This window comes from Ruditapes philippinarum, unplaced genomic scaffold (assembly GCF_026571515.1).
Source record: "Ruditapes philippinarum isolate M1 unplaced genomic scaffold, ASM2657151v2 ctg2256_1_1_1_1, whole genome shotgun sequence".
Taxonomy (NCBI): domain Eukaryota; kingdom Metazoa; phylum Mollusca; class Bivalvia; order Venerida; family Veneridae; genus Ruditapes; species Ruditapes philippinarum.
Window position 1 is genome coordinate 28,438 of NW_026862338.1, and position 16,318 is coordinate 44,755.

Genomic DNA, 16,318 nt, shown 5'->3' on the forward strand with positions numbered 1-16,318 from the left:
ACTAATTTATTGAACTCAACAAGTCTCGAGAAAAATATTAAAATCATAATGTAATTGTGAAAATATGTTTAAACGTAAAAGATCTTAAATAATTGATGCTTGACTAAATACAAGAAATTGCGATATGTTTTTAGATGATCCTGGGCCGCTACAAAAGGACAGTGGTTGTGTGGTGTATATTGGTATGAGAACCATATTATCTTTGAAGAAAAATAATTCACTTTCATAATTGCATAAAAAACAACTCACTTTCATAATTGCATAATTATAATATTAAATTGCCCATTGATTTATGCCTCTTTAATGCATTTTTCATTACTTTTATAATACTTTAGTTACTATTTTCAGCATATACATTTGTCCTAAGATTAACAACTTTTCATTTAACTTATATATGTATTTTTGTTGTACTACTGTCCATATTTTTCTCGATCAAATTTCAGTTAATTTTAAAGTCAGTATTGCTTCCTTTCAATAAGTAAGATTTGTTTAAATTCAATTGTTTAATTAGCATATCAAATACTGAAAACGACAAAAACATAAGTATTTTTGTAACAAATCCGATATATCTGAAAACCAACTCATTTTTTGAACTCAAAATTTCTCATGAAATAATGTGATATGAAATAAAAATCATAATCTGATTATGAAAATATGTTTAAACTTTAGAACTTCGAGCCAATATCGTCTTTCTATTTTGTAAATATATGATGCTTGACTAAATACAATAAATTGCGATATGTTTTACGCAATATGGGAACACTGATAATGATCCGAGCAATGGTACGATAATCATATTAGCTTTCACAACAGTTAAGAAAAATTACAATTCACTTCATAATTGCATAATTATATATTTAATTGCCCGTTTATTTATGGATATATATTAAAGCATATTTTCATTACTTTTTTTGTAATACTTAAGTTTATTATATAGACTTTTCAGCATATGCATTTGTGCTTTAAGATTTACATGTTATATATCTTGTAGTACTTTCTCTTCTATTTGCAGTTTTCTCATTTTTAAAGTCAATTAGTGGTTTTGTTATTCAAAAGGTTAGGCATGTGACTGGGTTATTGATAAAAAGAAGTAAAAACAAATCGAATTTAAAGTAACTTTTTGTTAAGTTATTAATTACCACGTCGTTATTACTCATTCCTGTTTAAGAATGATATTACTTGGAGATTACACTGTTAAATTGTAAGCTTACATTTATTTTCTTCCATTTTTTTTCCTTTAAATGTATTTGCATTTGAATAGGTGTAAAAATATTTTTTTCATTATTAAAGGTGGTGACGGAACAATCAGAGTAACTGGCATTGATTCTAAGCAAGCACAAGGTAACTTTCTTATGAATAACTATTTTCCTATCAAATTTCTGTTAATTTTTAAAGGAGCTCCACTGAGGTTTGACAGGTAATTTGGTGTCAAAAAAAAATGTAAACAAATTTCCACACAAATCACAATATTTTAACTAAAATAACAATAACTTACATTTTAACCAACCCTTTAGCAACAATTACGCTAGAAAATGCATTTTTCACATTAGCTTTTGATGCAAAAATGAAAGTTGGTTTTTCCAGATATGTACAGAAGTTACCCACAAGTCATCGGGTATGACTAAAATACACAAGGGAGATTTTTGAGACAACGAAGTAAACGGGGCAAAATGTCTATTGATTTTTCTCAACACTCTAACCTATCATGTTGTTTTAACTTGAGTATAACGAAGAAAAAATGTATAAAAGCTATTCAAAGTAGCAATTATGATGTCTTGAAAATTTAAACGCCAGCGCAGCGGACATTTTTTTTTAGAAAAAAAAAACGGAAAGATATTATTTACAATTATTGTCTTTGACATTTTTAAAATACTGTAAGTTTATTTATACCTATATTCAACCAAAAGTAAATATATGTTAACTGAGAAGTTTGTTTGATGTTTACTGAAAAGTTTCAATTTCAATATTTTGAAGAATTGGATGAAGACGAACATAGTGCATCGGTTATATCTATAATGTAATTTGTATTGACATGTATTTAACGCTATCTATTACGTATTTAAATCAAATACAGTTAATAACATTCCATCCTGTAAGAAATGATGAATTTAAAAGCATTTCTCATTTGATTTTCAGTTTTTGGGGTGGGTTGGGGGTTACATCGCACAAAAACCGTGTAGGTCATTATGGCGACTCTTCAGCTTTACTGGTAGAGAAAGAACTCAGGTGCCCCCTTTGCAAAATTGTTTCTGGCACAAACTGGCATCTGAGTATGTAATGAGTGACGTTTCGTATGCTATCTTGATAGGATCGTACATACACGTTCCACACACATTTATTTCTGAACATAACATCAAATTCAAGTTTACTTCTGTCATTATGTATGTTATGTAATAGAAAGAGCATCGAAACACGAACCTATCTGATTTGTACGAGGGGGGCGTAGGCCCCGAGTATAAATCAGATTGTCGAGTGTCTTGATGTTCTTTTTCTTTTGTATCATAAGCAAAATTAAATACACGTTCCCTGTTGTAACAATATGAAATCCCAGAAAAAAGGTAACCAATGAACCAGCTTCTGAACGTGGCATTTCTAACGTTATTCCTGTCGTCACAAAAAGTAAACCCCAGAAAAAATGAGTCAATCAATGGGCATGCTCTGGAGTGCGGGTAACTAATACCTGCACTCCAGTTACCGCACTGTATATGTATGTGAAGACACGTTTTCAACAGAAAGGTCCCAAAACTATGATACAATAAATGTTTAACTTGTTTAGAATTTAAGGATTTTTCGGTGAAAATGATACAGTTTAGTTGGTCTACAGATTAGATCAAAGTACTGAAGGCACTGAAAAAAAGATACACTAGCAACTTTAAGTACTCCAGTTTCACAGGTAAATGAATTCTATATGTCAGGTTTTACGTCTTAATATCAGTATACCTTTGCTAATTGAGACTTTTGCTTTTGAAAATTATGTAAACGAGTAAAATAAACCCTCTTTTATGGGCAAATAATTTAATGAGTAGCATCCCCGATTTCTCTTTCATAAATTTACTTCTTTTCAAATATTAAGAACATTCTGTCTACTACTTGAAATCTTCCTTGGTATAAATACGAAGGTGCGTTATCTTTCGGTAACAGGTAGAAAATGACAGTCTGTTCATTTGATCATGACTGTGAAAGAAATCATGTTTTGTGAACATAGTTATCCTGTCGATAATGATTTTGCAATCAATCTTGTGTACCTCTCTTATTTTTTAGTGCTAACACTTAGTATTTATTTCCAAAGAAAAATTTCTTAGGGACCTTAAACGTTTGATAACAGTATAATCACTATAACCGAAATACTTTGGAATTAATTGTAATGCCTGTAACTGTGTTATTTTTCGTTCATGTGTTTAAAATACTAGAGTAGCTCTATTCAAAACGATATCCAGTATTTTCGAAACAATTTACAAAGGCTTTTGATACACTATCTCATTAATCTTAGTATTACGAGTACCACCCACCTAATCTCCAGAGCATACATTCGAAAAACAAGATCAACAAGGAATGGTAGCATTCAATGAACGCAACACGCACATGACCAAGCAACACAAGTCCGAAGCTAAGTTATCAATGAAAACATTAATTTCAGGGTTTCAAGTGGAAAATAAAAAGACACAAAAAAAACAGAAAGAAAGAAGAGATAAAAGTAGGGTTAAAAAAGACGAGAAAAGTAAAATTTTCAGTGCTACAGGAAAAGTAGGATTATCTTCCTAACTTATTTATGTAATCAAATGCACCGATCAATATTTATCCATTGCATGTTTTGAAACAAGTCACTCGTGTCTTAACAAGATAGTCGGGAAATGAACCTGAACTTTAAAGTTTTTTATCAAATCAAAATATTTACAAAACTATTAACAATGAGTATGTCATGATAAAACAGGCTATTAGGAGTAAAAACCCTGGTTAAGATATGCATCGCCCCTTTTCCAAGTTTATTTACCGTCTAGGAGTTGGAAGTATTTAAAACATAGTTTAAACAATAATTGTTGTATTAGATGAGGTTAATATCTTACTGAATTCTTAAAGTTACTTTTACTTACCTGCCCTTTACTTTTGTCTTGCAAGTATCATATTTTTGTTTGTTTCGTTAATTTGAAATAAAGTTAGGGTTTAAAAAACAACAGCAGTTACTATATAATCAGTTTTAAGTTTATTTCACTAGTAATGGCAATAACCCTGCTATGGCAGCTTGAGTGTGTCGGGGGCTGCGTCCTGTGAACGTTGCCGTCGCCTTGTTGATCTTTATTCCAGTTTTCCTTTTTTACCCTTACACCGCTCTCTATTTCTTTTCCACCGGGAAGCTTCAATATATTGATAACATTAAAGCACAGAACAATTGACCCATCACTAGTAGGGAGGCCTTCCAATAATAAAGAAATTTATCAAGATATCTGCTCAAGCATACAATAATGATAATAGTAATATTAATGATAGATATTAATCTTCTTATCAACAAAGTTTACATCCAATCCGGATAAATATGCAAGTATGTGTGTAAAATGATAAAAATAAAATTTCAGATCTATTTAGCAAAGGACATCGATTTTTTTCTTGTAGAATTTTAATTATATGCACAAGACATACATACAAATTACTTATTGATAAAGTTTACGCCTAATTGTCCTATAATGTGGCATGAAGCCAGTGCTTTCAGTGCTTTGATCCGAGTAAAGAGGAAACGAAATTGTTTTCTCTGGAATGAAATTGTGTGTGTGGTGTGATTTTTGATTGACTTGTATAAAAGGTATTACGGTGTTTTTTATGGAATGATACTGAGGCAAAAATTACACAATGCCTGGTTACTGTTACAATTTACTCATTGACACTACTAATGTGCTTATTAATACAGTCATTATGCATGCTTGCATTTCATCATGCTTGTTGACAATGATATCGTGCTTGATGGAAGTTACAACTTGTTTGGTGTTTAGTCTCTGATGCCTATTTCATATTTTCATTTGAGTGAATGACAGTGCAATCTAGCGTGCTGTGCCAATGGTTATCTTGGTTAACTTGTAATGCATCCAAGAACAAAATACACGAAGTGATCAACCAGTATGGAAAATGTTATTAGGCACTAGGCAAAATATAACTAAGCATAATGTCATTTCAAAATTATGAGTCACATTTTGATAACAGGGGGCGCTATGTTCTAGTCGTGTTTTTCCGTAATTTGAATAATTTTTTCCCGGAAAGATTATCGTGACTATCCGAATAATGTATAGAGAGATCTATCAATAGTTACTTCCCCTTCTTTTCAATTTGCCATTTGTCGTAACTTTTATTTAGCAAAAAGATTAAAAATAGACTGTCGGTCACTTCTTTTACCAAATATTCTGTATGCATGCCATATCATCCAAATATAGGCCATAACAATTAACATTGACTCATTGTTCAAAATTTTTACTGTAAGTTTTATGCCAACAGGAATTAGTCAGTAATGATGATGGTACGTCTAATTTAAGTAATTTGATTTGATTTAGGGGCCAGATTAAATAAAAAACTAATAAACTATATTTGAGCCGCGTCACGACAAAACCATATGTTTTAATACGATCCCGGCTTTTCTGAAAACTATATTTTGAACTGTTCAATTTCCGGGATCCCTATATGATTAAATACGGTCCCTACTTATCTGAAAAAAAAATCTTCTTAGACTGGTCAATTTCCGGGATCCCTATATGTTTTAATACGATCCCGGCTTTGCCCCTAGTTTTTATTTCTTTGATTTCCCCCCCCCTCCCCCGGTCTGCTGTCCCTTCCCATGTCCCCTTTGACTTTGTGGGCATGTTGTTCTATTATTTATTTGTTTTCTTTGAATTCCTTATCTGTTACAAATTATGTATCATTTTAGTGACTTAACTGTCCGTGCCCTGGGCAAATGTTACAAATTATGTATCATTTTAGTGATTTAACTGTCCGTGTCCTGGGCTCCTTGCCACTGGTCCTTGTTGCTAGGTCGTGTGGGGGTTGCGTTCATTGAATGCCGCCTTTCCTTGTTGATCTTTTTTATCATATTTTATCTGAAAAATATCTTCTTAGACTGGTCAATTTCCGGGATCCCTATATTTTTTAATACGATCCCTAAAATCGTGAAAAAATACGTTATTTTTAAAGATTTTTTATAACTACTACAAATCAAACTTATTTAGAAATCTCTACAAAAACATTCAAATGATGATGATAATAATAATAATAATAATAATAATAATAATAATAATAATAATAATAATAATAATAATAATAATAATAATAATAATAATACACCGAGAGTAGGTGGCCAATTCCCGGGATTAATATAATTATGTTTAATACGATCCCGGATCCCGGCTTTTCTATAGGCGATCCTACCTAATTAATGGTGTAATTGAAACAAAGGGCCACAACTGATGGCAACAGCTAATTAAAGTCCGGCATATTCCGCGAAAACTACGAACGTGCGCCCCCTGGTATCAAAATGTGATGTGCAAATTTGCAGTTCACATTATGCTTACTTTCAACTTGCTTAGTGGCTGATTGCATCTTTCATTTTGTGTGGTCACATCGTATGTTTTGTTCTAAGAGCATTATAACTGTGCAATGTTGAAATATCAAAGCTTATATACAGCGCCGGCATGTTGAAATATTTCATTACGCTACATTGCACTGTCATTCAGCCATATAGACATCAGGGACTAAACATCAACCAAGTTGTAACTTCCAGCAAGCATGGTATCATTGTCAACAAGCGTGATAAAAGTGCAAGCATGCATAATGACTGTACCAATAAGCACAATAGCAGTGCCAATGAGTAAATTGTAACAGTAAGCAGGCAGTGTGTAATTGTCAACAAGCGTGATGAAAGTGCAAGCAGGAATTGTGTAATTTTTACCTCAATATCATTCCATAGTTTTTTTTTCTGAACGGATGTCAGATAAACCAAAGTGACCTATGAAATAGGACCCATCACACGGTCTTGATAAAAGAAATTTTTCTTAGCCTATATATCTTGATATTTTAACCATATTAAAGTTAATACATAATATTTATTAATTACACAAAAACACTCAATTTAATATAGAATATTTGTAAAGTTTGTGTATGTCAGTTTCAAATTCCGTACGTTTGGCTAAATTCATCATTGTAACGGAGTAAAAAAAACATGATTACAAGAATATAATGTTTTAAATATATTGAAATTGCTTTTGAATGATTTTATTAACAAGAACATCTATGCACAACAAGAAATTTAACAAAAACCCCATAATTTGCTCTTAAAATTATGCATTGTTGATGTTCCACTTTCGCACTTTCGTTGCTGCCGATACACAAAAAAGTCTCCGTTTCACGTTTTAGTCCTCCCGAAACTCGTCACGTGACCGTTGTTTATATTCAGATTTGCAAACTAAAAGACGTTTAAACGCGTTCCCACGACATTGGAGATAAAATATGTTTACAACGCATTGCCAAGTCAAAGAAGACAAATCAATGTTTCATTGATTCTGTATAAATGTCCCTAACACGCAGGTAACAAAAAATATCGGTTCGTGAAATTTTACTTTTTTTGTGACATCCGACCATACGTCAGTGGAGTTACTTTAATGTCAATTAGTATTTATTTGCATTTCAAAAATTAAGAAATGTTTAGTTTCAAAAGTTTTTAAGCATATAAAATACTGAAAACGACAAAAATACATATGATAAAGTAGTACACAAACGAACTTGATCTTTCTCGGTTTATATAAAATTCTGTTGGATATGTTTTTTTGCTTCCGGTATTTTTACTCTTGTTTTTCTTTTTGGTGGCATCTGATTCAGTCTCTAATTAGAAAAGCCGAAAAGTCAGCATTTCAGATGAACGCTATCGAATGGTTTTGATTTAGTGATTTTTAGTATCATGTTTTGCTTGTTTATTTTACTATTTTACGATGTACACAGGGAATTTTATGATTTGATAAATAAATCCATGAACGAACAAAATTCACAATATGCACAAAAAAATGTGCGAATGCGTGAAGGAAAATTGCACATGATATTCTCGGATACAACAGAGATCCACATTTCATAAAAACATAACATATGGGAACATTATCTATTCAACAGCGTTGTTTGGCCCTATGTTAGGTCAACACTACAGTACACCAAGCAGAGGTTGTTAAAAAATTGTTTGTTTAATTAATTCTTTTAATTTAAATTCAGTTTCTTCCAAAGACGAACTTAAATGCATATTTGTATTTCACTAATAACATGTCATTAAATGTATCATTTGAAAGTTGCGCAACGCATGATGTTCACCGCAATGCCATAAGAAAGCTTAAGAAGGCTTATCTTAATAACAGACTTAATAACAGAGTAACTGGCAGCGTTGATAACATTCCTCGCCGACCCCAAAATTATCTCCAATGGTATGTTACATAAATGCGACGACGCTGCCAGGCTGTAATGCACAGTCAGGGTGGGCACACATGGTATTAAGACATCATTTTGCAACATCGACTTTTGACCCGCACTCACATTTTTTAGAAATACATCTTAAAATGTATCTTTATTAAAAAATGAAAACAAATAAAATGATTACCTGTCTCTTTTCTGTATATGTTGAAAATTTCAGCATGATCGGGCAAATATTGATACACCTATGAGACCATTTATGCATGTACACTTACAAGATTTGTTAAGTGTATGCTGGATATGTTACTGCTTCCGGGGTTCTTACTGCTGTTCCTTTTTAATGGCATTTGATGCCTTCTTCTCCACCTAAAATAGCCGAAACGTCACCATCTCACATGAACGCTGTCAATAGGTTTTTAATAAGTGATTTTTAAGTATCATGTTTTGCTTATATGGTTTACTAAATTGCTTAAACATACAGAATTTTGTTATTTAACAAGTAATTGTTACAACCTAATATCAGATATATTTTAAAACCAACTAATTTCTTGAACTCAACAAGTCGTGAGAAAATATTAAAATCATAATTTAATTGTGAAAATATGTTTAACCTTAAAATCTTAAATAATTGATACTTGACTAAATACAAAAAATTGCGATATGTTTTAGGTGATCTTGTGCCGCCACAAAAGGACAGTGGTTGTGTGATGTATATTGGTATGAGAACCATATTATCTTTTAAACATTTTAAGAAGAAAAACAATTCACTTTCATTATTGCATAATTATAATATTAAATTGCCCATTGATGTATGCCTCTTTAATGCATTTTTCATTTCTTTTAAATACTTTTAGTTACTATTTTCAGCAGATACATTTGTACTTAGATTTACAACTTTTCGTTTAAATTATATATGTATTTATATTGTACTACTTTCCATATATTTCTAAAGTTTTCTCGATAAAATTTCAGTAAATTTTAAAGTCAGAATTGCTTCTTTTCAATAAGTAAGACTTGTTTAAATTCAATTGTTTAATAAGCATATCAAATACTGAAAACGACAAAAACATAATTATTTTTGTAACAAATCCGGTATATCTGAAAACCAACTCATTTTTTGAACTCAAAATTTCTCATGAAATAATGTGATATGAAATAAAAATCATAATCTGATTATGAAAATATGTTTTAACTTTCTATTTTGTAAATATATGATGCTTGACTAAATACAATAAATTGCGATATGTTTTCCGAGCAATGGTATGAGAATCATATAAGCTTTCACAACAGTTTAAAAAAAATACAATTCACTTCATAATTGCATAATTATATATTTAATTGCCCGTTTATTTATGGCTATATATTAAAACATTTTTTCATTACTTTTTTGTAATACTTAAGTTTATTATATGGACTTTTCAGCATATGCATGTGTGCTTACAGATATACATGTTATATATCTTGTACTACTTTCTCTTCTATTTGCAGTTTTCTCAATCAAATTTCTGTTATTTTTAAAGTCAAGTAGTGTTTTTTTTTTTTTTTTTTTTTCAAAAAATTAGGCATGTGACTGGGTTATTGATAAAAAGAAGTAAAAACAAATATATTTTTTTAAGTTTTTTTTTGTTAAGTTATTAATCACCACGTCGTTATCACCCCTTCCTGTTTAAGAATGATATTACTTGGAGATTACGCTGTTGAATTGTAAGCTTGCATTTATTTTCTTCTATTTCTTTTCTTTAAAATTTAATGTATTTGCATTTTAAAAGGTGTAAAAATATCTTTTCATTATTAAAGATGGTGATGGAACAATCAGAGTAAACCGCATTGATTCTGAGCAAGCACAAGGTAACATTATTATGAATAACTATTTTCCTATCAAATTTCTGTTATTTTTTTAATGTCAATTAGTATTTATTCGTTTTTCAAAAATTAAGAAATGTTTAGTTTCAAAAGTTTTTAAGCATATAAAATACTGAAAACGACAAAAATACATATGATAAAGTAGTACACAAACGAACTTGATCTTTCTCGGTTTATATAAATTTCTGTTGGATATGTTACTGCTTCCGGTATTTGTACTCTTGTTTTCCTTTTTGGTGGCATTTGATTCATTCTCCACAAAAAAAAAGCCGAAAAGTCAACATTTCATATGAACGTTATCGATAGGTTTTGATTTAGTGTTTTTTTGTATCATGTTTTGCTTGTTTATTTTACTATTTTACGATGTACACAGGGAATTTTATGATTTGATAATTAAATCCATGGACGAACAAAATTCACACAATGCACAAAAAAATGTGTGAATGCGTGAAAGAAAATTGCACATGATATGGTATTACGTCATCATTTTGCAACATCGACTTTTGACACGAATTGACATTTTTTTAAAATGTATGTTGATTGAAAAAAGAAAACAAATAAAATGATAACCGGTCTCTTTTCTGTTATATTGAAAATTTTTAGAGACGGCAAATATTTATAACCTATGAGACAATTTTTGCAAACACCTAAGATTTTTTAAGTGTATGCTGGATTGTACTGCTTCCGGGGTTTACTGGGGTTCCTTTTTAAAAGGCTTTAATCCTTCTTCTCCACCTAAAAAAGCCCAAAAAAAAGTCACCATCTCAATGAACGCTGCCCAAAAAAAATTTTTTTCGTTCATGTTTTGCTTGTATGTTTTTACAAATTGCTTTAAAAATAGGAATTTTGTTTTTAACAAAAAATTGTTACAACCTAATTAGTATTTGAAACCAACTAATTTTTGAAAACCCGTCAGAGAAAAAATTATAATCATAAATTTTTGTGAAAAAATGTTAACCTTTGTCTTAAAAAATTGATATTGACTAAAAAAGAAATTGCGAATGTTTTGGTGATCCTAGGCCGCCAAAAATGGACAGTGGTTGTGTGGTGTATATTGGTATGAGAACCATATTATCTTTCAAATCATTTAAGTAAAAAAATTAATTCACTTTCGTAATTGCATAAAAGAAAAACAATTCACTTTCATAATTGCATAATTATAATATTAAATTGCCCATTGATGTATGCCTCTTTAATGCATTTTTCATTACTTTTATAATACTTTAGTTACTATTTTAAGCATATACATTTGTACTTAGATTACAACTTTTCGTTTAAATTATATATGTATTTATCTTGTACTACTTTCCATATTTTTTAAAGTTTTCTCGATAAAATTTCAGTTAATTTTAAAGTCAGTATTGCTTCTTTTCAATAAGTAAGACTTGTTTAAATTCAATTGTTTAATAAGCATATCTAATACTGAAAACGACATAAACATAATTATTTTTGTAACAAATCCGATATATCTGAAAACCAACTCATTTTTTGAACTCAAAATTTCTCATGAAATAATGTGATATGAAATAAAAATTATAATCTGAGTATGAAAATATTTTTGAACTTTAGAACATCGAGCCAATATCGTCTTCCTATTTTGTAAATATATGATGCTTGACTAAATACGATAAATTGCGATATGTTTTACGCAACATGGGAACACTGATAATGATCCGAGCAATGGTATGAGAATCATATTAGCTTTCACAAGAGTTAAGAAAAAATACAATTCACTTCAAAATTGCATAATTATATTGCCCGTTTATTTATGGCTATAAATTAAAGCATTTTTTCATTACTTTTTGTAATACTTAAGTTTATTATATAGACTTTTCAGCATATGCATTTGTGCTTTAAGATTTACATGTTTTATATCTTGTACTACTTTCTCTTCTATTTGCAGTTTTCTCAATCAAATTTCTGTTATTTTTAAAGTGAAGTAGTGTTTTTATTTTTTCAAAAAGTTAGGCATGTGACTGGGTTATTGATAAAAAGAAGTAAAAACAAATATATTTTTAAGTAATTTTTTGTTAAGAAGATTACGCTGTTAAATTGTATATATATTCAATCTTTATTTTAGTCTCATCAATGTACATACATACAACAATATACATAGAACACATATAACATGATTTAAAAAGTACATTGCCACTCATATATTGAGTTATAAGAGACTTAAGTAACAATTCAACGAATAGAAAGACTTACGTAATTACTGCTATATATACTATATGCATGCTTATATCGTTAAAGCTAAGAAGCAGACGCTAATCGTTAAATAAAAAATCATTAAAATACACGACGATAAAAAACTGAATGTGGAAAAAAGGCACTATTGCGCAATTCCAAAATGTGTTAAAGAATCAGATATCACCCCGATCAGATCGTGGATGAATAGATTAGCATCTAATTCCTAGGAGAAGTTAAAAGATATAGATATCACATAAAAAAAAATTACATTATTTACACAGATAAAATTGTCTCCTATTTAAAATATCATTACAGGTTTTGGCACAAATTCTAATAAGTGAATGATTTGAAATTACAAGTTTCAGCTTATCAATATCCTGCATATCGTAGAAGTTTGGTTCTATTGACAAAATTGTATTTAGCAAAGAAATTCTAAGGTCATTGTACAAAGGGCAATCGAAAATAACATGACTTTCAGTTTCAATTGCTTGACAAAACGGACATGTTCTATTTTCTATATTTAAATTTTCGAATCTCCCAGTTTCAATTCGAATAGGCGCTACCCCACAACGAAATTTACAGTATGCTGAGCGATGCTGGGGAGGCATAATCATATTACAATAGTGCTCTGTGGTAAATTCTGACTTATATGTACAATAATTTCTAAGCTTCTTACCACCTCTACCAGTAACACTGTTGGTCCTATTGATAGTTTCAAGCCATTCAGCAATAAACTTGTTTGTCATATATGATTGTATACCTTCAACAATGTAGGCTTTAGAAACATTTACATTTACATCAGAACAGTTGACTAAATTACAATCAGTTATTTGCTTCCTCACAGAAAAGAACCAGTTTTTACATGATGTACCAGCTTTAACACTTGCCCAAACTGCAATTCGCTTATTAATACGAGTAGACGGGTGTTACAAATACAGGCCCAATAAGAAGCTATAGTTTTCCATTGGCGAACAACGGGGGGCTGCCAAGCCATTTCTCCTGCTAAAGCCGCTTTAGGTGTATATTTGCCGACGCCTAGGAAATACCTCATTGCTCTATTATGAACAGCATTTATACAGGAGAAAGGTCGACAGCCTCACACTGCTACACCGTAACTTATTACAGGCCAAACTAAGGAGTCGTATAACTTAGTAAATACATTAAAAGGTACTCCACCTATTAATTTACATTTGGCAATTACCAAACCCAATGCACGGCTTGCACTTTGAGCAATTGTCCTGGCTGTTACATTAAAATCGAGGTGTTCGGTCAAAACTATACCCAAGTATGTATATCTATCAACAATATCAAGAGTTTCATTACCACATTTGAAAACAAAATCAACGTTTTGTACAGAGGGTGGTCTAAAGTGAACAATATTACTTTTTGTACAATTAATTTGCATATCGTTAACATTGCATCATTCACTCAAAGCATTTAGCAAAACTTGCAAATCATGTTTATTTTCAGCTAACAGAACAATATCATCTGCATATAACAAAATGCTTATAATTTCACTTCCTACAGACACACCAATATTCAAAGACTTAAGATACACAGCAAGGTCATTAATGTACAGATTGAACAGCAGAGGAGACAGGGGCGCAGCCTTGTCTTAGGCCAGAATGTACACTGAACCAGTCAGTTTTATAAGAATTTACACGAACACATGACGAGACATTAGAATATAGTGATCTTACGGCAGTTAACATTTTCCCTGATATACCACTATCATGAAGTTTTTTCCATAACTTATTTCTATTAATATTGTCATAAGCTTTTCTAAAGTCGATAAATGCACAAAATGTTGATTGCTTTAGCTTTTTCCTAGTATCTATTAGAGTACTCAATGAAGAAATATGATCAATAGTTGTGCGTTTCTTTCTAAACTCATTTTGCTCGTCTACCAGTTTTTCATTTTCTTCAGCCCAGGTACTAAGACGATCATTAAGAACCGAACAATATAATTTGTATACTGCAGGAGCTAAAGATATACCTCTATATGAAAGAGGATCTCTAGGGTCCGGAGAAGATGACTTGGGAATTGGGTTAATAATACACTTTCCCCATATACCAGGAACAACTCCGCTGTCAAAAATAACATTGAATAATACATGAAGAAAATACACTGTCGTATCATTTTTCAAAACCTCGGTCGGGATATTATCAGCCCCACAAGCTTTTCCTATTTTCGCACTAGAAATGGCCTTTTTAACCTCAAAAATTGATATCGTTCATTAAAAGAAACATTATCAGAAGAATCAGGGTCTTGCAAAAAATCTAAAAGAGGAGGTGCATCATACTCTTTAAAGAGAGAGAACTATAATCCGTTTTCCATTTTTGGAGTACCTCTGTGACAGTAGACGATATATCACCGTTATCCAAACGTACTTCCATTGGTATTTGTTTATTTTTCGAAAAGCCTATCCCAATTTTTCCTATAGATTTCCAAAACTGATTACTGTCAACTTTACAATCGTTTAACAAGTCATTCTACATAGAATACCAATAAATACGTTTGCAACGCTGAACCTCATGATCAAAAATGTTTCTACTAGAAATATACACAGATTTAAGATGTAGCTTATCACTTCTATTCTTACAATAGACACATAATATTCCAAAGATCTGATAACTTATCAGACCACCATGGCTTACCAGCTCTTCGCTTTCTATGAGAGCTACTAATATTTACCGTTTTATATGATAATTTACTATACATGTTATCTTTAACAATATTACACCAATCCAAATATATATTATTAATATCAGTCTGGGTGTTAATACCTGATTCTAACTTTTCTATAACAGTGTTTATTTGTGATGTAGTATCATGACTATTTAAAAAATCATTAGGTATATTACGTAATTCAAACTTATCAAAAGAACTACTGGCATCTATCGAAATAGTATTACTTTTACTTATATTGACATTTGTCTCGTAGTTAATATTCCACATTAGCAACGCATGGTCTGGGATACTAGCTGGCATTGTAGTGTTCACATAATCAATACTATTTATCAAATCTGTAACACGTACAATACAAAAATCTTTAAACAATTTTAAATTTTCGTGAGACGTGACACAATAATCGACTACAGCTGTACCTTTAACAGAAATAGACGTAAAATCATTTTTAATACAGTTCCTTCCATTAAGCATACACATATTTGTATTAATCAGAAAATCAATAAAAAGTTCCCCATAAGCATTTTTTACAAAATCTATGACATCACGGGGCGGTAAACTATCAACTCCACAAATGAAATCTTCTAAATCTCCACATCTGCTGTTAAAATCTCCGCAAACATACACCACACCTTCATTTTGAAATCTATATATATCTGCTAAAATATTATCATAAAATGCATGTACGTCAAAATAACGAGAAGAATTCTCTGGAGGTAAATAACATACACATGGAAATATCGCATCTTTAGTAATTTTATGTACCAATTTTAACCACAAAATGCCCTCAAATGAATTTTGCACAATAGTAATATCAAAAACATTAAACAATTGGTTTTTAACTAAAAATCCAATACCCCCGGATCCTAACTTGGCACGCTTGTGTATTATTGTACGGTTTAAACCAAACCATTTATAACCTTCTACTTGTAAAACATTATCATGTAAAAGATGAGTTTCTGCAATTCCTAAAATATCAAGGTCACATTTTAAAAGGCAAGATTCACGTAAAATATAATTATCACAGTCACTGTCCATACTCCATCCGCGCACATTCCAAAACCCGCATTTCACCTAGTAGGACCCACGGCAGTTTTGTCCACGGTAACCACCATTCCTTCCGCGCCCGTTACTTCTAGGTGCCGATTTCGACCA